Source organism: Adiantum capillus-veneris, chromosome 21 (genome assembly GCF_014529385.1).
Source record: "Adiantum capillus-veneris isolate H3 chromosome 21, ASM1452938v2, whole genome shotgun sequence".
Lineage (NCBI taxonomy): Eukaryota > Viridiplantae > Streptophyta > Polypodiopsida > Polypodiales > Pteridaceae > Adiantum > Adiantum capillus-veneris.
The window spans coordinates 64,716,708-64,739,257 of NC_140951.1; positions in this window are offsets into that span (position 1 = coordinate 64,716,708).

Here is a 22,550-nt window from a genome sequence, read left to right on the forward strand (position 1 = left end):
CTGTTGGAGTTGGACAGCTGTCGGAACTGTTCCGCGTCGGCGCGAAACAGTTCCGACAGCTGTCTAACTCCAATAGTTGGACTGTGGCCTTTTTCTTTTTTGGCATCTCAACACTGAGCAAGACGTCTCATAGTCAATGCAATCACATAATAACAACATTTTCATAGAAAATTTATCAAAAAAATCCTCAACGTCTTGTTGAAGCCAATGGCCATTCGGTTACACGGAGTCCGGAATGCTCCTAGAACCAGTCCGCGCCGGCGCGGACTGGTTCTAGGAGCATTCCGGACTCCGTGTAACCGAATGGCCATTGGCTTCAACAAGACGTTGAGGATTTGTTATAAAGGGTGCACCTAGTTGGGGGTCGTTTACGAGGTGGCATCTCCTTGTCGTAGCAGGACGTGGAATGGAAGAAATAACTCTGAGAAAGTGTATTGACGATAGAATTAGTATCGAGTCGATGATGTTCTCTCACTGCATATAATTCAACTTTGCACTCTCCCTTTGTTGTTCTCACTGCATTAGGTTTTAAAAATTGGCATCATTCTTTATACCATCAAAAGTCTATGCTAGTTGATGAATAAAAGGAGTACAAAATCACCATCCTGTACCGTGCAGGTGCCCAAACAAAAGCACTGGCTTCACTAATGCGCTTCATTCGCAGAAATCCTTATGTCACAGCGCTATTAATATTAAAATCTGCAGCGATGTTAATATCGCAAACGAACTCAATTTGCATTAAAAAAAAATCCTGTCTACTGCTCCTCGGCCCGCGAGAACGCAAATGCAACAAGGGCTGGTCAGTGCTACAACCAGTCCGCGCCGGCGCGGATTGGTTGCAGCGCTGAACCAGCCCTTAGTGCATAGGCGTTCTCACGGGCCCAGGAGCAGTAGACAGACAACATATTACCCACTAGACAGGCGTTAGACTGCTTTCTTACAAACAATATGCAGACTCGAGGGAGGTGGCGACCATGCGCAGGATCAACTGCAGCGCATCATACTTTGCCAAGCATTGAACTTCAATATGCTGCGCAATACTAAACAACGTTAATTTTGCAATTCCAAGCATCAAAAATCCAAACTGCAGCGCAAATCAACCATCTTGCAGAATAGATTTGGCCAAAAATTTTGCCCTCCTGCTGCTCAACCCGCACGTATTCCAATGGGCAAAGGGCTGGTTCGGTGCTCCAACCAGTCCGCGCCGGCGCGGATTGGTTGGAGCACCGAACCAGCCCTTTGCCCATTGGAATACGTGCGGGCTGAGGAGCAGCAGGAGGGCGAAATAACATTCAAGGAATTGATATAAACTGCAAGAGTAGCAAGCGACTGAAGAGGTTCACTTACCCACAACAAGCACTGTGGTTGGAGGCGGCGAGCATGCGCAGGTATGGCCCGAGCTCTGTGCGCCAACAGTAGCCAAATTAATTAGGTTCAATAGGATAGATGTTAGATTCAAACTTGGCCGGACGCCCACAAAGGCAAGAAGAGCTGTGAGTGAGCAAGGAAATTGGAGCAATAAAATCTAGCTTGTGTTCATTTAGAATCACTATTTAATGCGTGAAAAAAGAGAAATATTTAAAAGTTAGCGATATTTTTTTCAAATTTTAATATGTTAAGGAAATATTTTTCACAGATTTAAACAAGAAAATACTATAGTCTATTTAGAATCACTACTAAATGCTCTAAAAAAATTAAAAAAATTGATAAGTTTAAGTATGATTTTTTTGAATTGTATTATTTTTAGTCTACAATTATTTCCACGTTATAGGTATATTGTATTTTTCAACACTTCATCTCGACACGGCTGTCAGTAACGACTTTAAGACTCTGACACCTACGACGTTTTCAAGGATGATCTTCAAATACAAATCATCGTTAAAATATTTTTTATGCTCATGAAAAAGCAAGCACCGACTACGATTTTGATAACATTTGAAAATATAAAAAATGTTATACTAAATAACACATATTATTGTGGCGAGTATCAACTTTTCTCTTTCTTTTCCCACTACATCTGTTCTTTTTTCTCGCTATTTCCTGTCTAATCTGGAGCAATGAGCAGACACTTTACTGTTTACGGAACCCAGAGAGGTCAAAAGCTTGTTCTTCTATCTGACAATCGGTTCCAAGAGATCAAGGTAGCCACAATTAAGCAGCATTTTGATATTCAAAATGTTGATTTCGCTCTATGTCCCCTTACATTGTCTGGAGATACTGGCCATCTTGAAACCATAGAGAACAATGATGGGGAGCTATTTTACACCCTTGACCACGAAGTTTCACATTTTTACAAGATTCTTGTCACCTCTTATCTATTGCCTAATGTTGATGGCTCAAAGGTTTCACCGATAGTGATCAAAGAGAAATTAGACGACCTGTGGCTTCCATGTGCGAGTGTAATTGACTTCATTAGAACTCTACCACTACAAACTAACCTGGTTGTGGCTTTGAGTCAAGTTCAGAAAGTTGTGCAAGTGTTTGAGCTCCCATCTCAGTATGATGGGTATATTGCTTTTGAGTTACCTCCACAAACTGAAAACTCAAGTATGAGTGGTATGGAGCAACGTTTTGATGGTCTTTCTTGGGTAGAATATGTGACTTGTAGCAGTGATTTGTTCAAAGGTGTCGTGCGATTTAGCAGATGCTGTGGCCATCTGCGATGTGTCAATCTTGATTGTAGTTATCATTTGAGAACAAAGCTTCCAAATGAGAGTCAATGGAAGGGACGATTATCGCGAGCACCACAAAGGGGATTAATTGGAGCAGAATTTGTATAGCTTGTGTGTGTCCATTGTTATCAGATGCCAGAATGTGTAAATACTTGTGCTGCAGTCATTTATTCTTGCATCCCTATTGAAAAGGAGTCTGTTAGTGGATGTGTGCTTCATCTTGGTTATCACAAGCATCCAGTGGCTGAGGGAAAAAGAAGAGCTTCTGACAAGGTTATTTCCCAAGATTTGCTTGCACGTGCAGCTTTAGATCCTTTGACAACAGCCAAACAATTGGAGAGAGTAACAACAGAAGAGATAATAATGGATAGGCTCATGGGGCTAAGTTCCTCTAGGAATACTGCCTTGGACGAAGATGAATTTGTCACGTTCCTTGACACAGTGACTCCACTCTCTAATAAGCGTCGTGTGCAGCAGATTTTGGAAACAGCCAAGAAAGCCAAGGGCATCACTTCAATGGGATTTGAGTCCATATTGAAATTAAAAATCAATAGCCGATACCCATACCTGCACAACGTTCTTTTTCCAGGCAAGTTGGGAGCAGAGAAACAACCTCATGTTTTCAAAATGTCTACAATGGGTCCAGGTAGTGGGGTGGACTTGGTGAATCGTATGCGTCCTGGAGGTAACTTGCAAGATATGTGGGTACACTTTGACCATGTGCATAGAGTTGATGGATGGCCTACTATGTCAGCACATGTATATGATCCTTACGTTCGAGAACTTTTAACTTTTGCAATATGTGAATTTACAGTTGAAAATAAGCATGCACAGATTGAGTTTTGGAGAATTCTTAACAAGGTGGTGATGGATCTGGGATTCCAAAAACCTGAGTTTAGAGGTTTCATGGAAGATGAGGCTAATGCAAATTGGATTGCTATTCGCACGGTTTACTTTGGCGGTGCAAATAAGAAAATGCCTGAGAAAGAAAGATCATGCGTTTTCCATTGGGAGCAAAGTATGGTTAGGCATACTTCAAAATGTATCCGACCTTCTTACCAAGAAGAGCACAAACTTAAATGCCGAAAGTGGATGCATGCCTCCACAGAGAATGCTGCAAATGTTTGTAAAGAGGAGATTAGACAATTTTGGCATGTTGGGCATGCCATTGAGTCAGAGATTCCATCATTGGAAACATGGTTGTCTTGGTGGGATGTAAGAGTGCCTCATTGGGGTGATAGATTTGTTTTTCAAGATGCAGCAGGTGATTTTGTGCCAAGAACCAATCTAGCTGAGGCAAAGCATGCTAGCATGCGTGTAGCTATTGGATACAAGTCTAGTATCGGTTTGTATGAAGCCACATGTGCAGATATGGCTCTAGCTGTGTTGCAGAGTGTTAGATACAATGCATACCTTAAAGGGAGTAACACATGCACTGGACCAGTAGTGGCAGATTTGGCTGCAAGGTTTATGAGTCAACATGCTGCTAGTGGGTCGGGTAAGAAGCTCATAGACCTGGCTAATTCTTCTTTGAGGGAGATGCGCATGCCAAGTCTTGAGATGAACAGAGAATCAATGAGGGAAAAGAGTGTTCGAAGATCTAGACCAATATTTGTGGAGCCTGATGAAATTCTAGAAGATGATAGCCACAGACCTGAGTATGTGACAGTCACAACGACAAATGGGCTACCTAGGAGTGCACAGCAGAAAGATTCCACAGCTCCCCTCATGTGGTTGGAGAAAAAAGTGTATCGGACTCTGTGGGAAATTAGGCGTACTGAGCCAGGGAGAAAAATGACATGTTTTGGCGTTCTTGCAAATCATACAACAAGATGTGGTAGTTTTATTAATGAAATTGCACCTTCTGTTAAACACGGAGTGCCTGCACCAAGCTTCTGGGGAAGGCGGAGATATCCTGCAAAAGGATCCAATCTAGGAGGCATTGTTGAGGGATTTGTATGGTTCTGCAACAGTAGTAACACTCATACGTGGAATGTGGATGACATGATTGTCGGTCCTCCAGGACCTGCACCTGGGACTTGGGTTGTGGATGAGGGCACTAATCTGCAGCCATCTGAAGTTGAAATGTTGTTGAACAATGGGTTTGTTCTTAAAGAAGCAAATGCAAATGCTGAGTGTAGTCGCAATGTTAAAACAAGTGGGAGCACACCGAGTTCATTTCGTCCAAAATTTAGAGATGGCAAAATTGTTAGATGGAGATCAAAACTTACAAGAGATTTTCACGATAGGATTGCGCAGGGAAGAACTATGGCTGCCAAATTAGTAAGGGAGGTAATTGTGGTCCCGAATGTATCACATCTGTTTCATGTTAGTACAGCTGGATCGGTGGAGAAAGGTGTTACGTATGCTATCACACTTGTAGACTTCCCTCGATGCTCATGTGAGGATTTTCAAAGGCGTGATAGCAAACGTGTTGCATATGTGCCTTGCAAGCACATCTACTTTGTGTTTTTTAGAATCTTGGGTTTGGACTCCTTTGCTCATGAGTTTGTGCATCAATCTGCACTTACAAAAGTAGAGCTATTTCAAGCTTTAGGAGGTTCTCGGATAGCATCATAGGTGCTAGAGTTCATGTGTTGACTTTTTTTGGGAAATGTTTGTGCCAAATTTGTGGTTGCCTATTTTGGAGAGGATCACCTAGAATTACGCAATGTGTCGAGTATTATGTTTTATGAATGATTCTAAAATCTAAATTTGTCTCCATTGGTTCACATATTTGTGTTAATGAAAATAACATGCATGGCATAATTATTTTATTTCACAATTGTTTCTATTGTGGCTGCTTACCCTTGGACTTGCTCGGAATGTGACTTCGCTCGATTTTTTTTGCTCGATGATTAGAAATCCCCCCGTAAGGAGTGATCTAGGTTGAAAACCATATAAAAGAATAAATGGACTAAACCCTGTAGTCATATGCTTTGAACTATTATAAGAAAATTCCAATATAGGCAAGTATTATTCCCAATTGGTTTTCTTCTTGCTAACATATTCTCATAGCATATCCTCTAGAACTTGATTAACCCTTTCGATTTGACCATCTGTTTGTGGATGACCAGCCGTACTAAGATTAAGTGTAGTTTCCAACTTTTGGAATACATCTTTCTAGAAGTGATTATCAAACTTTTGATCTCTATCACTAATGATACTAGCTAGAAGACCATAGAGTCTATATATATGCTCTATAAATAGTTGTGCTAATTCCATTGTCTTAATTGTAGCCTTAGTGGGACTGAATCGACACATGTTCGGTAGAAGGTCTGCATTTACCCATGTGGCATCATGGCCATGATTTGTATTAGGCAATCCTACTACAAAATCCATAGGGATACTCTCCCACTTACTTTCTGGAATCTCTAAAGGTTGTAAAAGGCCACCTAACTTGAGGTGCTCTGCCTTATTAACTTGGCATTGTTAGCAGTTTAGTACATAGCCTGGCCAATCAAATTTCCATCGAGCTAAGGCATACATCTTATACATTCCTATATGACCAGCACTTGGACTATCCTGGCACTCAAATAATATTTGGCACCTAGTGTATGAGTCCTTTGGCACACATAATCTACCCTTCTCAAGTAAGTATCCGTCACCGATGGAAAAGTTCTTCCATTGCTTAAGATCCTCCTGAGTAGGGGTGGAGCTTTGTGTGCATTTGTGCATGCAAAAACATGTTGATCTGTTTTTGCAGAGACATGTGAGTGTGAGGGATCCCTTCTTAAAATTTCACTCCACACTTTAGCATATGATTGATCTTGTGCACACTTGCCACGTAATGACTTCAAAACTTCACCGAGACGAGACTAGGTATTTTGGTAAGAATATCACATTATGGGAATTTCCAAATTGACCACATTCATGTAATTTGGGAATTATCCATTTAAAGTGGGGAAATAGAAGGAAAATGTGTTGATTTATGGTTCCAAACTCGAATACTTCCACTCCAACTTGAAACACCTACATGTGCCTTATATTGCATCATTGGTGTCTCATTCTTCATAAAGAACCTAAATTGAAGTGCCTTGGAGTGGCGAACAAGCATGTCTTGTCCATCACAAAGATAACCATCACAGTATTTCTTGAAATCGGGGATTTTTGTGAGAAAAAATGGAGCTGGATATGGAGATAAAGATGATCTATTTCATAATGTATCCATCAAATGCGGCAAAGTATAGGTTTGTGTAACTCTCAACTTCTCTGGAAACCTACTGAACATAGCATCTATGTCCTTATGTATATGTTGAACCATTAAAAATCCTAGCTGGATGGTTTTGGAAACCCCCCTTGCAACAAGCATTGAGAAATAGCCAAATAAGTATAGATTCTTGTTTTCCCCTCCACAATTATCCAATTGTAGCAACAAGTTCTCTAGCAGCTTGCAAAATGTTGATCCCAATTCCTCTACAATTTCAAATGATTACATAATGTGATCTTTTCCATCATTCAAGTTGTGGTAGTCGAAAGTTTCCCTTGAGCTCAAAGCATTTAGTAGTGAAATAATGCTCCTCTTAAGTCCATTTGTTACTACATCACCAAGAGGGTGCTCATCTTTCCTCTCTAGGTTATGAAAACAATTAGCAATTGAGCCAATTGTAAGATTTGGATCAGTTGGCCAAAAACCATTCAAGAAAAAGTGGTCGTAATGAACTTCTCCATGTCCATGAGTGATCATTCCTGTCAATGACACCTGTAAATTGTATCCTGAATCCACACCCTTCGGAACAATGCATAATCTCGGAATGGTAGTCTTCTTTTGATCCATCTTATCATGGATTATGCATACATATTTTTGGGGTTGAGTTTTAGAATATGTGGACCATGCATAATATAGACTCCTGTAACTCTTTTGTTGTGCCATGTGAACTTCTCTCTCTTTCAAGAGAAGAGATCTCTTCTCAAGAGAAGGGTTAGCTTCTAGTCTTGCTATGATTGAGCTACAAGTATTGCACTTAGAGAACTCACTTTTCTTTGTTAAACTAACATGTGGGTACTCTTTGCTCCAAATTCTACCAAAATAAGACTGTGATAGCTTCTTCTCATAGCCCATTTGGTCGAGTTTTGTGTTTATTTCACCTAAAATATCCACTTTCAATACCCACACCTACACAATCATGACCAAGTTCTTGAAAATTGACATAATAATGTGAAAAGACATATAAGATGGTCCCTTCATTCCTAGTTTGCATTAGTGTATCATCCTTTAAAAGGACCCTCTGGTGTCTCCAAGATGTCTGGATTGATGTTTCCAATTTAGGGCTTGTTATAGGTATTTCATTTTTAACTAGAGCATCAAAAAATCCCCTTATTCATCATTATTGTAGCTTTCATTTGTGTCAATCAAGTTACCACTTATTAGAGAAGATTTCAAAAGAATATTTGGCCACCGATGAAACTCCATAATGAGCATTGGAGAGATGGAGTATCCATTGTAGAAAATGGTACGACCACATCCTGTAAGAATTCCTCCACTAGTATGGATACATTTTCCTTGCCCTATCTTTGTACCACCACAAGTGGAATCTAGATTTGTTCTATACACGCAACCAATTCCAACAATTTCATTGTCAAGAATCATATGCACTTTCTCCCCAGATTCAAAGTCCAACCTATAAGTGAGAAAGATGACCTTTTTAAACCCAAAGTCACAGATAAATTACTTGTGCTCAAAATTTACATTCTCCATTACACAAAATACACGAGGATATGAATACTATAACTCCACCATGGCCAATGGGATGAGTGACAATCAAGTCTATGCTAAACAATTGGCTAACATTGTTCCTCAATTGTCTTAATTTAATGGGACTGTACTTGGATGGGTGGAGGACCCCAAGTAATAATCCCCCATGCTAAAACATGCACAATATTTGCATAGGTTGGACAAGTGGTGGAATTTGAGATAAACAAACCATGGTGCAACAATGGATTGAAAGCTAACAATTTTGTATCAATGCTCAATACCTTATTTTAAGAAGTGATAGCCCTTGCTCTTTTAATGGAGTCAATATTGGACAAGTGATGGATGAGCTTGTACTTATAGAAAAGAGAATCCCCTTGCTATATATCAGAGCATAAATAGCACAAGGATTGAACCTATTTTTAATTCCCACTACCACCAATAAACTATCGTATGACCTGTTTCTCAATGTCCAAGGTAGCCCTTGAGGCTTTAAATGGAAGCAAGGTTGGAGAAGTCATAGGTCTTGGAACTAAAACCTCCTTAATGTATTAAAGCATAGATTGGGCAAATGGTGGACCTATGTGTAATGAACAATGGCCAAGGTGAACTATTGTACGCATTTGCTTCCCAAAGCAAGGTTGGACAAGTGGTGGACCAAGTTTTGAATCTTGAGACCAAAAACCACTTGATGTATCAGAGCAAGTGTTGGATCTTGAGATCAAAATATCCTTGATGTTTTAGACCATAGGTTGTACAAGTGATGGACCTAGTTCAAATGGCCAATATCCATGGTTAGGTGGACTACTACAAATTTGGACTAATATATTAGAGCATAGCTTGGACAAATGGTGGACCTAGTTGTAATGACTAATGTTCAAGGTGAACTATTGTAGGACCTTCCTTCTCAAATCAAGGGTTGGACAAGTGTTGGACATGTAGATCTAATGGCCAATGGTGAAGTAGGTGAACTACTACATGAGTTTTCCAAAACAAGTCTTGACAAGTGATGTATCTTGATACAAGAACCCACTTTCTATGTTAGAGCATAGCCTCAACAAGTGGACCTAGCTGTAATGGCCAATGTTAATTGTTAAATATTGAAGAATCAATAAAACCCAAGAGCATAGCTTGGACTAGTGGTGGACCTAGTTGTAATGGCCGATATCCAAGGTGAAGTATTTGTCTTTTTGTGTGTATTTTCTTTCTTATTTTTGTTTGTTATTTTCTTGTTTTATGGTCACAATTCAAATTAGAGCATGCAATAGCTCAAAAAAAAAGTATAGCTCGGGACGATCTTGGCACACTTTGCAACACAATGTTTGACCTCCAAAATAAGCAATTTTCATCTAGGCCAAAATAACCTACTCTCCTGTATCAAAGACGAAGATCAAGATCAAGACCAAGGTCAAGATCAAGGCCAAGGACAATTGGGGCTCTTTGTTTCTCAAAATTCAATTTACCTTAGATTTTTTTCTCAAAATAATTCACTTTGGGTTTTTCTTCAAAAAATAGAATTTTATGCATATTCTTTATTTAACATATTTTTTAATAATTTTAAATTTAATCTTGAATTCTTTAATAAAATTTTAAATTTAATCATTTAAATATTTTCTGTTATATTTATTTTTAAAAACATCTAATTATAATAGTGCCTAAAATGAGAAAAAAATTGACTCAATGACATGTATAGACATAGTGTTTTAGAATGTTTTTTAGGTCATTTAGAACCATTGGTCAAGGGGTGGGAGCCTCGTATGACACTCCATACAGGGTGATGTGGAGCATCCCGGGGACATATCTTATATTTTCAAAGATGTGGAGGCCAACATCTAGGAAACTGCAAAGCTTCTTGCAAGAAACAATGATGCCATGGTTGGTAGGATGGTTGTTTGATATGCTTTGATTTGTTTGACAGAATGTTAAGCAATCTCAAGATTGATATAAAAAGTACGAATCATGCATAGTTCCATGATCAAACAAGATCACAATGCACTGACCATGCACATGACCATAATACTTCATGAAAGACTCATCTAGATGATCATTAGAAACTTGGGGAACATTAGTTTTCTCATTTATGACACTAACAAAAGATGTGGTTTTCTGGGTTCTTTCTTATAACAATCTTGTGTCATGTGACCTTTAATGTGACATTGAAAACATGTTTCTTCTTTTCGATACTCGGTTCGTTCTTCAAGACTTAACCAACCTCCGACTAATCCTTGAGCAAATTTTTCATTAGGTGTCAGCTTAATGGATTCTTGAGTTTTAGCCTCAGGTTTTCCTTTGTTCTGAGCTTTAGGTATATTGGAAGAATGAGAAGACAAAGAATGATCATTTTTCTTACCATTTTGCTGGTTTTGAGGGTACTTGACTTGTTCTCCTTTGACTTACCTTTGTTGTGCCTCATTTCTTGCTCGAGAGTGGTTTTGACAGCATCATTGTAGTGAGTGGGTCGTACGATTTTCACGTTGTACTTGATGTACTATTCCACACCAAATAGGAAGTTCACCTTGCGATTATCATTTGACTTATACAATTGAACACCTATCTGCACAATACTACTAGAAAAAGACAGTTTGCTTGAGGCCTCTCCAATGCTCTTTCAGCCAATCAAGGTACTCCAATTGCATAAAACGAGTCTTGAGCTTGTCTTAGAAGTAAACCCAACTGAAGGATAGTGGATCGCCATCCATGATATAATCAAGCTGCTTGACCATCTATGCCTCTTGTGAAGCCTGATACCAATTAATAGCATCATCCAAAAAATACATCGCAGCAGTCTAACCTTTTGTATTAATGTTTTTCTTGTTAGTCTCGCAAAGTAAGCATTAACTTGATGCAACTAATAATAAATCATAGAAGCATCCATATTACCATCATACTTACTAAAAGTCAACTTTTTAGTGACTCGATTGTGGGAGTTGTTGTCTCTACTTGGGCTACATGATGACTCGCTGGCCCCCTTAAGTGGGTCGCTCTTCGAGGAAAGAACTTGTAGGATCAAGTATTGCATGCGTTGGTCTCTTAGCGACTCATGCTCCAGCCCATGCTATAGCTCAATAGCTACCCCCTTTTCTTTAGCAGCTATAGGTGGAGCTTCACATTCCCTCTCTAGAGCCATTGTTTCCCTTTTGACTACAGCATGTTGAGTCTCCTCTTGTAGCATCATCTCCATCATGGACTTCATCAAAGTCTTCGTAAATTTGGTTCATTCCATGGTGTAGATGGGGATGCAGGAGGATCCAGGAATGTTCCTCGTGGTGTAGGGACTTCTTCTTCTCCAATTCTACTTTCATCACCTTCATGCAAAGTATCCATCCCTCTTCTGATGATGACCATGCACTAAGTACCGGGGTACTTGGGTACTTGTGTTCTTGGGTACTTGGGTTGGGTACTTGGGGTGCTTGGGGTCTTGGGTACTTGCGGTACTTTGGATTCTTGGTACTTGAGGTTCTTGGGTACTTGGGATTCTTGGTACTTGGTAGTGCTTGCAATTTGTGTTCAAGAAGGCTTGAGGTTCTTGGTACTTCGTAGTTCTTGCAATGTGGGGTTCTTGGTACTTGGGGTACTCGGGGTTCTTGGTACATGGTAGTGCTTGCAATCTACGTTCAAGAAGGATTTTCTCTTACCCAACCTCAATTCCTTCCTATGGGTGCACCCTTGGCAGCCTTGCACTCACACCAAACTTGCTTTTTCCCACCTCACGTCTATAGGAATCCTCTAATAACTTGTCATATGATTACTTGGTTCATTCTCTTTACTGGAAGACTCTTTTCCTATTGAGGTGGACACTAACTTGTCTATAGGATAAGTCAATGAGTTGGTATGCATTACAAAACCTTCTTGACATGTCCCATAAGTCTCTGGATAGAAGCAGACTTCTTCTCCAAATAATACTGTCGAATCTCTTTTGCCAAATCACAACAAAACCTCTCAACTTCCCTTAAAACAAGGACATTAACAAAATGTATCCCATAACCTCTGGAAATAGTCATCCAACATGTCTTTGTTAGTCATTCTCATATGATTCCATGCATGATGCCATGATGACATCTTTGTATTCTTCTGATATCAAAGTTGATATTGGCCAAAATGTATCCCATAACCTCTGGCAATAGTCATCCAACATATCTTTGTTAGTCATTCTCATATGATTCCATGCATGATGCCATGATGACATCTTCGTATTCTTCTGATATCAAAGTTGATGCAAAAAATCTCTTGAAATTTACCCATGTCCTAGGTGCTTCTTTGCGCAACATCGGAGTAGGGCACCATGTCTATCATGTGCATTGTAACATTTAATGGCCTAGTAACTTGTGTGTAACAGAAAATAACATGGACATAGCGACAATTTCACTAGAATAGGTTCCTAATGAGAATAACAAGAGTGCTTGGGTGGAGAGAGCAACAAAAAGCATAACCCTTAGTTAGATAGGCATGAACAATACTTCAAAAGAGAGAGAAATTAAGATATTGACAACAGTTGAGGATCAGAAATTCATGGGGCCAGTCCCCCCTCGAAAAGGCTTTGTATTATAGGTTTCCCCTGTCAAGAGAGACATTTTACAATACAATTCTTTGTGTTCCTTCAATAACTAGCTAGTGCAATGAAGATGGAAGCTTCAAGCACTAAGGAAAATAGTTATAAAACACAACATCAATTCCCTCACGGTCTCAGACCCAAGACCTCACATATCTTCAAAGATGGTGAGAGCTAGCGGGGTATGAGAGTAGATGGAGAGGAAGAAGCAGTATTCTTATTAGAAAGATGTACATCTCCTCACATAATCACTCATATTAGCATAGCATAGCTTAGTAATTAGCATGGTAGAGGAGATGACCATGCATTCAAGCTTGGCTCTTGGTTGGATTTGCATCACAAAGCCAAGAGTTGTTGGTGTAGGCCTCCCTTCTCACAAGCTTGGAGTAGGTGATAACCTTTCCATTAAAGCTTGAGAAGGAGAGAGAGAGAGTATTCATGCTTCACACGAGCTAGTGTAAGTGTGTGTGGAACAATGCCTTGAGAAATTCAATCCCCTCTCTCTCTCTCTCTTGGTCGACCCCTCATGCAAATTACTCATTCTAGCACCCCATTGGACCTTTCCCAGCTTAGAAAATGAAAATTAAGCAACATAAGTGATAACCTTCTAGCATGTGTCCCCCTTTCTCCTTCTGTGAGAGATCTAGGTAGTTAATTAATGCAAATAAACTCTCATTGGGCCCCTTTGTCTCCTGGCCAGTAGGAATCAGGCAAGCCATTGGGCTATTGAATGCTCATTGGATCCCTTGGGAGACTGTCCAATATTTTTTGAGAGAGCTTAATTCTTATTGGTTCTTTTATTAAGTGTTTTTTAATGAATTAAACTAGATTTACTCTAGCCTAATTCTTATTGGTCCGCCTCTATGGCCATCCAATAGTACTTAAGTGCACCTTGTGGGAATCTGGGCTAGGTAGCTGACATGTGTCCCTCATTCCCTTTGTGCAAAGGAAGCTTGTGAGTATCATTTTATTACTCTAGGGAAGCATTGTAAGCATTGACAAGGTTTAGGTTGTCCTTTAATTGTATGCCTTTCATCCATCTAGCATCTTCAAAAGGATAATTCTTTAACTTAATAGGATATCATCGGATAGTGTTACCACCTCTTAATACCTTGTCTTCATGTCGGAGAATGGACTCGGACTGTAGCACCTCTTCTTGGTCCTCGATATCTGGTGGGTCTTCAATAGTTGGTTCTTGAGGTGACTCTCCTTTGTAAGGATTTAATAGGCTCACATGAAAAGCATTGTGTATGAGCCAATGGATCGGCAACGTGAGTTGATAGGCCATCTCATTGATTGGCCTAAGAATCTGGAAGGGACCATAGTACCTTTTTGCTAACATAGCATAGTACTTTTGGTGTCCTGTAGGATTCTTGCCCATCATGTGCCTTAATTGAGCCTTGGGAAATTTAAGTAAGACCCAATCATTTTCTTTAAAGAATTGGGCTCTTCTATACTTATCAGCAAAAGCCTTTTTCCTTTGCTGTAAGATACAGATAAAATCCTTAATCTTTTGGAGGTATTCTTGTAGGTCTCGGCTTTACTCATCTACAACAATGAGGATCTTCTTGTGTACCTTAAGTAGCAGGGGTGTTTTTGATCTTCCCTCAATTACCTCGAAAGGTTCTTTTTGCGTGGAAGTATGTACAGTGTTATTGTAGGCGTACTCCACCTAAGGGTAAGTACTTCTCCCATTGGGACCTTTGATCTACTTCCTCTACATAGGCTTTTAGAAGATCAAGAATTGTTAGGTTAGCTATTTCACTTTGGCCATTCGTTTGCAGGTGATAGGCCGAAGAGAAACTTAGCCTTGTCCCTAAATTCTCAAAGGGACCCTTCCAAAAATTACTGGTCATTCTAGGATCTCTGTCTCTATGGACACTCACAAGCCATGGTACTTGAGGATTTGTGAAATGAAGTGGGTTTCCATTTGATGGGATTTGATAGTCTTTTTGACAAGTATAAAATGAGCTTGTTTATTGAACGTGTCTATAGTCATCCATATTCCCGTATTCGCATGGATAGACTTAGGTAATCCAAAGATAAAATCCATCGATACGCTCTCCCATGGTGAATTAGGGATTGGCAAAGGTTGAAGCAATCCAGGTTGCTTCTCTCTATCAAACTTTGTCTTTTGGTATACCACACATTTAGAAACATACTCTTGTATGTTTGATTTCATGGTAGGCCAATAGAAATATGTTATAATCACTTTTAGGGTAGACTGAATCCCTCTATGCCCTATGTAAGGAGGAGCATGAGATTCATACATTACTTTTTCACGTAGTGAGTTAGTAATGCATAGTCTATTTCCATAGAGAAGATAACCATCTTGTAAAGTAAATGGTTCCTCTTTCCTCCCTAGTGTAAGGGCTGAAATCACATCTCTAAAATCGGGAGCAATAGCATACTCATCTACCATAGAAGATAGATCATTGTGAGTTGCTATGGAAACCACATTCACTCTCAGCCGTCTTGAGAGTGCATCGGCTACTTGATTATGCATGCAATAACGTGAGCAATATGAAAATGAAATTGCTAAAAGAAATTTTCCCACTTCATTTGTTTGTCGCAGAGCTTGTTCTGCATCATGAAGTACTTAAGGCTTTGGTGATCCGTCCGCAGAATGAAAGGAGTCCCCAATAGATAGTGCTTCCATAAGTTTAAGGCATGTAGAAATACGAGGAGTTCCTTTTCATATACTCGAAGAGCTTTCTCAACAGGGTCAAGCCTTCCATTTTCATAGGCTATGGCGTGCCCTTCTTGGAGCAAAACAGCTCCAAGGCAATCACCACAAGCGTCACATTGGACCTCAACTGTCTTTGAGAGATCCGGCAATGTAAGCATAGGTTGAGAGATAAGCTTTTCTTTAAGATTTTTGAAAGCATTGTTCTCCTTGGTAGACCATGTATACCTAACATTTTTCTTTGTTAGGTCATGTAATGGTCCTGTTATTAGTGAGAACTTTTCTATGAAGCGTCTACAGTATGCACACATACCTATAAAGCTTCTTACTTCATGAAGATTCCTTGGTCTAGGCCATCCTTTTATTACCTCTAACTTTGATGGATCCATTTGGATGTCATCTTGAGAGATAATGTGACCTAAATACCGAATCTCTTCTAAGAAAAACTCACTTTTCCTTTGATTAACATAAATTTTATTCTCTCTTAAGACTTGAAATATTACCTGGGGGTGTTTCTTGTGTTCGTCTAGTAAATTAGAGTAGATGATACTATCATCAAAGAACACTCCATTAAAGGTTTGGTGAGGCTTGAATAGCTTCTCCATCAAGCGGTTAAAAGTGTCTGCTGCATTGGTCAAGCCAAAATGCATGAAAATGTATTCGTAAAGACCAAACGTAGTGCAAAATGCGGTCTTTACAATATCTTGATCAACTATCCTTATTTGATGGTAGCCACTTTTTAGGTCAATCCTACTGAAGTAGGTTGATCCTTGTAGCTTATCAAATAGATCTTCTACCCATGGAACGGGAAACCTATTTTTGATAGTGATCCTAGTTAGTGCTCTATAGTTGACACACATACGATATGTGCCTTCTTTCTTTTGCACTAATAACACAGGTGCGCAAAATGGAGATGAACTAGGCTTAGCCATGCCCTTCTCAACTAACTCATGCACTTGCCGCATAATCTCCTCTTCTTGAGGTTGAGAAACTCGTTAAGGAGGTTTATTAGACGATGAAATTCCTAGAAGTTGTCCAAGTGCATGGTCATCGTTGCCTCGTTTAGGAGGTAGTTCACAAGGGATGTCATCAATAAAGACATCTTGAAACCCCTTGAGAAAATTGGATAACTCTAATTACTTGTGGTTGTTTATATTTTCTTTTGATAAAGCATTAGGTTCATTTTGAGAATCTTTAACAAATATCATGTACACGGAAATAGAGCTCTTTATTGACTTATTGAAAGCTTGCGTATGTACAATGGTCATGGTGTTACCCATTTCCTTAGCATTTATGTACATATCTTTTTCCTTGTACTTAAAGTAGACTTTTCTTTCAGGGAATTTAACATTGGCAACCATGCAATCAAACCATGGTGCTCCTAGGATTACATCCTCGTGCTTGAGAGGAGAAATAAAGAAGTCCTCTTTGTCCACATAGCTTTGGACATGGAACTTGCCCTTGACAGCACCATCTGCGGGTAGGACATCTCCCATCTCATAGGTTTGGATGCCTAGCTTGGTGGCCAACTTTGTGGATATGAAATTGTGAGTAGAACCAAGGTCAAAGAGAATAAAATCATCTTGTTCTTACCTTTTCCCAAGCATGGCATAGACAAGATCCTTTGTGGTGAGTTTCCTCTTCTTGGATTCAACCAAGGTAGCTTTAGGAGGCTCATGGTGGGTGTTCTTTTGGGGACAAGCGCGGTACACATGCCTTTGCTTGCCACACTTGAAATAGTGGTTATCCTTGTGATAATGCTCAAGATCTTCAGAAGAGAGTTTGTTTTTGCCTTCGTAAACTGCCTTCTCCTTAGATTTGTTGTTATTGGAATTTCCCTTAGGAGACTTTTGGACATTGTCCTTCCCCTTAGGCTCATTGGAACCCTTGTTTTGTGTGGACTTAGAATTTCTCTTAGCCCCTGTTTGGAAATTGATTCGAGAAGCCACCATAGTATGGTGTATAACTGTAGATATGGTGAATGGGCTTTGGGAGTTGACATACTCCACCATTTCTTCACTTAAGCTCGCACAAAATTGTTTTTTTTGCTCTCCAAAATCCATCGTTTTGATGACAGGGTGAAATCATGTTAACCTGTCATGCTTTTTCATGTCCCGGACAATGCTAACTAGCACAATTTTGACATATGCTAACTAGTACAATAACTTGAGCTACATCTCCAAGATCTATGACATATGATATATCAATAGAAAGCACTTGAAACAATGAATCCAAATGTACAACCTCTGTCATAAAATCTAATATCTAACCAACCCAAATGATTTTCTCATATTAAATCAATCACTTAATGTGGGAGAATAAACGGGAACAAGTGTTAATATATATATATATATGCTTATAGATCTATCTCAACACGGGGCCAATAGTAAAGGGGCCCAAATGGGAGATGGTCTATCAAGAGCAAGGCTAACCAATGGAGCATAAGACCTTAGGGTTAGCTTCATTGAAGACCTCCAATATTGTGTGTAAAAGTCCTTTGACCTTAGGTAAGTTAGGGCTGAGCTTGAGGTGGGAACCCGGCCCAAGCTCGAGGTGCTTGACCTGCTTGAGGTGCTTGTTGTGCTTGAGGTGTTTGTCCTGCTTGAGGTGCTTGATTAAGGTGCTTGAGGTGCTTGACTTACTCCATGCTTGAGGTGCTTGACTTGCCGCTTGATTAAGGTGCTTGAGGTGCCTTGGCATGCTTGCCTGAGATGCTTTTGGGAATACCCCCTAGTCCAAGTGCTTTGTCATGCTTGATGACTAAGGTGCTTGAGCTCCTATAGTCAAAAGCATCCCTACAAGAGGGGGGGCGAGCCCTTTTCCTAGGGATTAGAGAGAGAACACACACTCACACTCACAAGGGAAGCCCCAGCTTGAAGAGGTAGCAAGGACACATGTTAGGTCCCTACCCATGTTACCTTCATGTGTTGCTTGAAGCCTATTGGCTAGGCTTCAAAGGGGTCCAATGATAAATTACTTGAATTATCTAATTGTTTTTGCATTTATCAAGTCCTCTCTCTCAAAGGGGAAAGGGGGACACTTGTCCCAAGGCTATCCCTGTTGCTTGTAATGGCTTCTGCTTGTGATTGGCTAGGCCTGGAGGGGTCCAATGAGCTTCAAGCATGAGCTACAAGGGGGGGTCAACCCAAGCAATCTAGGGGGGTGCTTAGGGGGTATACTCACCCACACACACTCACAAACACTCCCATTGTGTACTATGCAAAGTGCAAGAGCTCCCTCTCTTTCTCCAGGCAAGTAGAGGTTGAGAGCCTACACCAACACTCTTGGCTATGGAGTGCAAATCCATCCAAGAGCCATGCTTCAATGCTTGAGCTTGCCATCTATTTCTTCTTCATTAATATGCTATTATGTATGCTAGCAACAAGAGTATGATAAGTGAGGAACTAATTCTTTCTCCTACGAAATGTTTCTTCTTCCTCTTCCCTACCCTCATTCCCTGTTAGCTCTCTCCACCTTCGAAGGTGTTTGAGGTCTTGGGACTGAGGTTTGGTATAGTTAAAGCTTTCTTCAAGTTTAGGTTATGCTATGATGGTGATGCATGAAGCTTTCCATCTTCATTGCTTCACCTAGGTCACAAGGAACACAAAGAATGTATTGTAACAAGTCTCTCTTTATGGGAGAAATCATAATACAAATGCCTATTGGAGGGGGGACCAGCTCCACATAAATCCGGTCCTCAACTGTTGTCATGTTCTCTAAATTCTCTCTCTTGCAAAAGTATTGTCTATGCCAAGTTAACTAATTGCTATGATTATGTTGCTATCTTCAATTATGTCTACCCGCTATGCTCACAAAATCATTTCTTGAAAGTACTCTCATTAAACTCCGCTACTCTCAAATTGAATAGACAAATTCCATTACAACCTCTGACAAATTTTGATATTATTTGTAAAAAATTTATTGGACGCCCAACTTTTCGAAGATGTGCTAACTTGAAACTGCTAACTAGCACAAAAAGCGCGAGAGGTTAACATGCTTTCACCCGACAGTGGCTTTGAGATGTAGATCCCAAAACTTGTCTACATATTTGTGAATGGATTCGTAGGGAGAGAGCTTCAAGATTTTCTATTCGGTGAGTACATTGTCTTTGGCATCAGTGGCCAAAAACTGCTTCATAATGAAAGCTCTTAAAGCTTCCCATGTTCGTGGAGCTTCACCGTTGGCCCATAGGATAGACCATCATTGCGTGGCGGACTTTTGAAAGTGCATAGCTACATGATGTAGCTTAGAGGACTCCGTGAAGCCCTCATCTCCAAATGCCGCATTGAATTGTTGGATAAAGGCCAAGACTTTGTCCGTAGCACCAAAGGTTCCATCCTAGGTAAGGAAAGAGATGCTATTTCCTACCTCTTTGAACTTCTTGAGCTTGGACGACCTCTTCCATGTGGCATAGGATTTTCTATGGCCTCTTTTTTTTATGGTTCAAAAGTTGCACCATCGCTTTCTTTATAAGATGAAGAATTTGAGGAAGATGGAGAAGCGGGTGACCTCTTTCTCGCCTTTTTCTTGCCTTTGTATTCCTTGTCGGCACCATCACTTTCTTCATAAGAGGAAGAGGATGAAGAATATGGAGAAGAGGGTGACGTCTTTCTCACCTTTTTCTTTTTTTCGTCCTTCTTTGAATTAGGGTGTGGAGAAGTGTGCGATGGTCTTCTCCGTTTAGGATATGATGGAGAGCATTTAGCCCGCCGTTTTCATGGGGCCATCTTCGTCGAGGTGGCAGGAGACTCACTTATTTCTTGTTCCTTAAATTGGGGCTCTTGAGTTCTCCTTTGGGAAGGATATGCATCATCAAGAAGTAGATTTTTGAGCCCTTCGTATGGATCCTTTTCTTCTTCCCGAATCAAAGAGAGGCCTCTTTTGGAAGTCTCACAAGGAGGATTCCTAGGTACTCTCTCTTCATGGTGGGGAGCTTGTAGAATACCATGAGCACGTAGTTGCCGTTTCACTTCACTTTGGAGGGATGGATTGCCCATGGCCTATTGAAGACTAGAAACAAGGTTGTTAACAAGCATAGGGGTATCATTAGTAGCTTGCTCATTAGCAAAATCAAACCTATCAGCATTAATTTCACTCCCTTTACTATTATCAGCCACTCTAACAACATTTAGGTGTAAACTATTTAAGGTGTACTTTGGCACTTCAAGCCCTAGTTGCTACTCCTCTTTACCCCTTTGGAGAAGCACTCAAGCTACTGTACCCGTGGCTCAAATACCATTAAATGCAAGGAATAGAAGAGAGTTTCTTTCAACACCAAAACATCACCGGCTCCTGTCAAGCTTCTAATAGCTCAATATTGGTTAAGCCGTAGGCAAGCCCCGTAGGACTCCACTATTAAGACCATAGCTCTTGACAGTGATGCCCCGTTATATCTGCACAAAGGCAGGTGCACTGCAATGCTAAAAAATCCCTAATTTACTTACTTAATTGCAATTAATAATACCAACACTTTATAGCTAGCTTGAGGACCTCCTTTCTTGAGCACGAAAAGAGAAACCTTGTGCTCTGATACCAATGTAACATTTAATGGCCTAGTAACTTGTGTGTAGTGGAAAATAACATGAACATAGTGAGAATTTCATTAGGATAGGTTCCTAATGAGCATAACAAGAGTGCTTGGGTGGAGAGAACAACAAAAAGCATAACCCCTAGCTAGATAGGCATGAACAATACTTCAAAAGAAAGAGAAATTAAGATATTGACAACAGTTGAGGATCAGATATACATGGAGCCGGTCCCCCCTCGAAAAGGCCTTGTATTATAGGTTTCCCTCGTCAAGAGAGACGTTTTACAATACAATTCTTTGTGTTCCTTCAATAACTAGCTAGTGCAATGAAGATCGAAGCTTCAAGCACTAAGGAAAACAGTTATAAAATAGAACATCAATTCCCTCATGTTCTCAGACCCAAGACCTCACATATCTTCAAAGATGGTGAGAGCTAGCGGGGTATGAGAGCAGATTGAGAGGAAGAAGGAGTATTCTTATGAGAAAGATGTACACCTCCTCACATAATCACTCATATTAGCATAGCATAGCTTAGTAATTATCATGGTAGAGGAGATGACCATGCATTCAAGCTTGGCTCTTGGTTGGATTTGCATCACAAAGCCAAGAGTTGTTTAGGCCTCCCTTCTCACAAGCTTGGAGTGGGTGATAAGCTTTCCATTAAAGCTTGAGAAGGAGAGAGAGAGTCTTCCTGCTTCACACATGAGCTAGTGTGAGTGTGTGTGGAATAATGCCTTCAGAAATTCAGCCCCCTCTCTCTCTTGGTCGACCCCTCATGAAAATTACTCATGCTGGCACCCCATTGGACCTTTCCCAGCTTAGATAATGAAAATTAAGCAGCATAAGTGGTAGCCTTCTAGCATGTGTCCCCCTTTGTGAGAGCTTTAGCTAATTGATTAATGCAACTAAACTCTCATTGGACCCCTTTGTCTCATGGCCAATACGAGTCAGGAAAGCCATTGGTCTGCTGAATGATCATTGGACCCCTTGGGAGACTATCCAATAGTCTTCTAGAGAGCTTAATTCTTATTGGTTCTTTTATTAAGCGTTCTTAAATGAATTAAACTAGATTTACTCTATCCTAATTCTCACTGGTCCACCTCTATGGCCATCCAATAGTATTTGAGTGCACCTTGTGGGCATCTGGGCTAGGGAGCTCACATGTGTCCCTTATTCCATTTGTGTAAAGGAAGCTTGTGAGTTTGTGTGTCTCTCTCATCCCCTACTTGCAAGGCTCTCCCCCTCCTTTGTAGGAGTTTTGAAGACTTTTTGATATAGACACAAAGCATCCAATTTCCCTAGTGTTGGACCTTTGGACATAACCTGCTTCCACAGATCATCTAGATCGTTACCGTCCTTACCCATTTCTGCCAATATTTTAGGCTGGAACTCGTCACTTGCCCCATCAGTGATATTTGGCACTA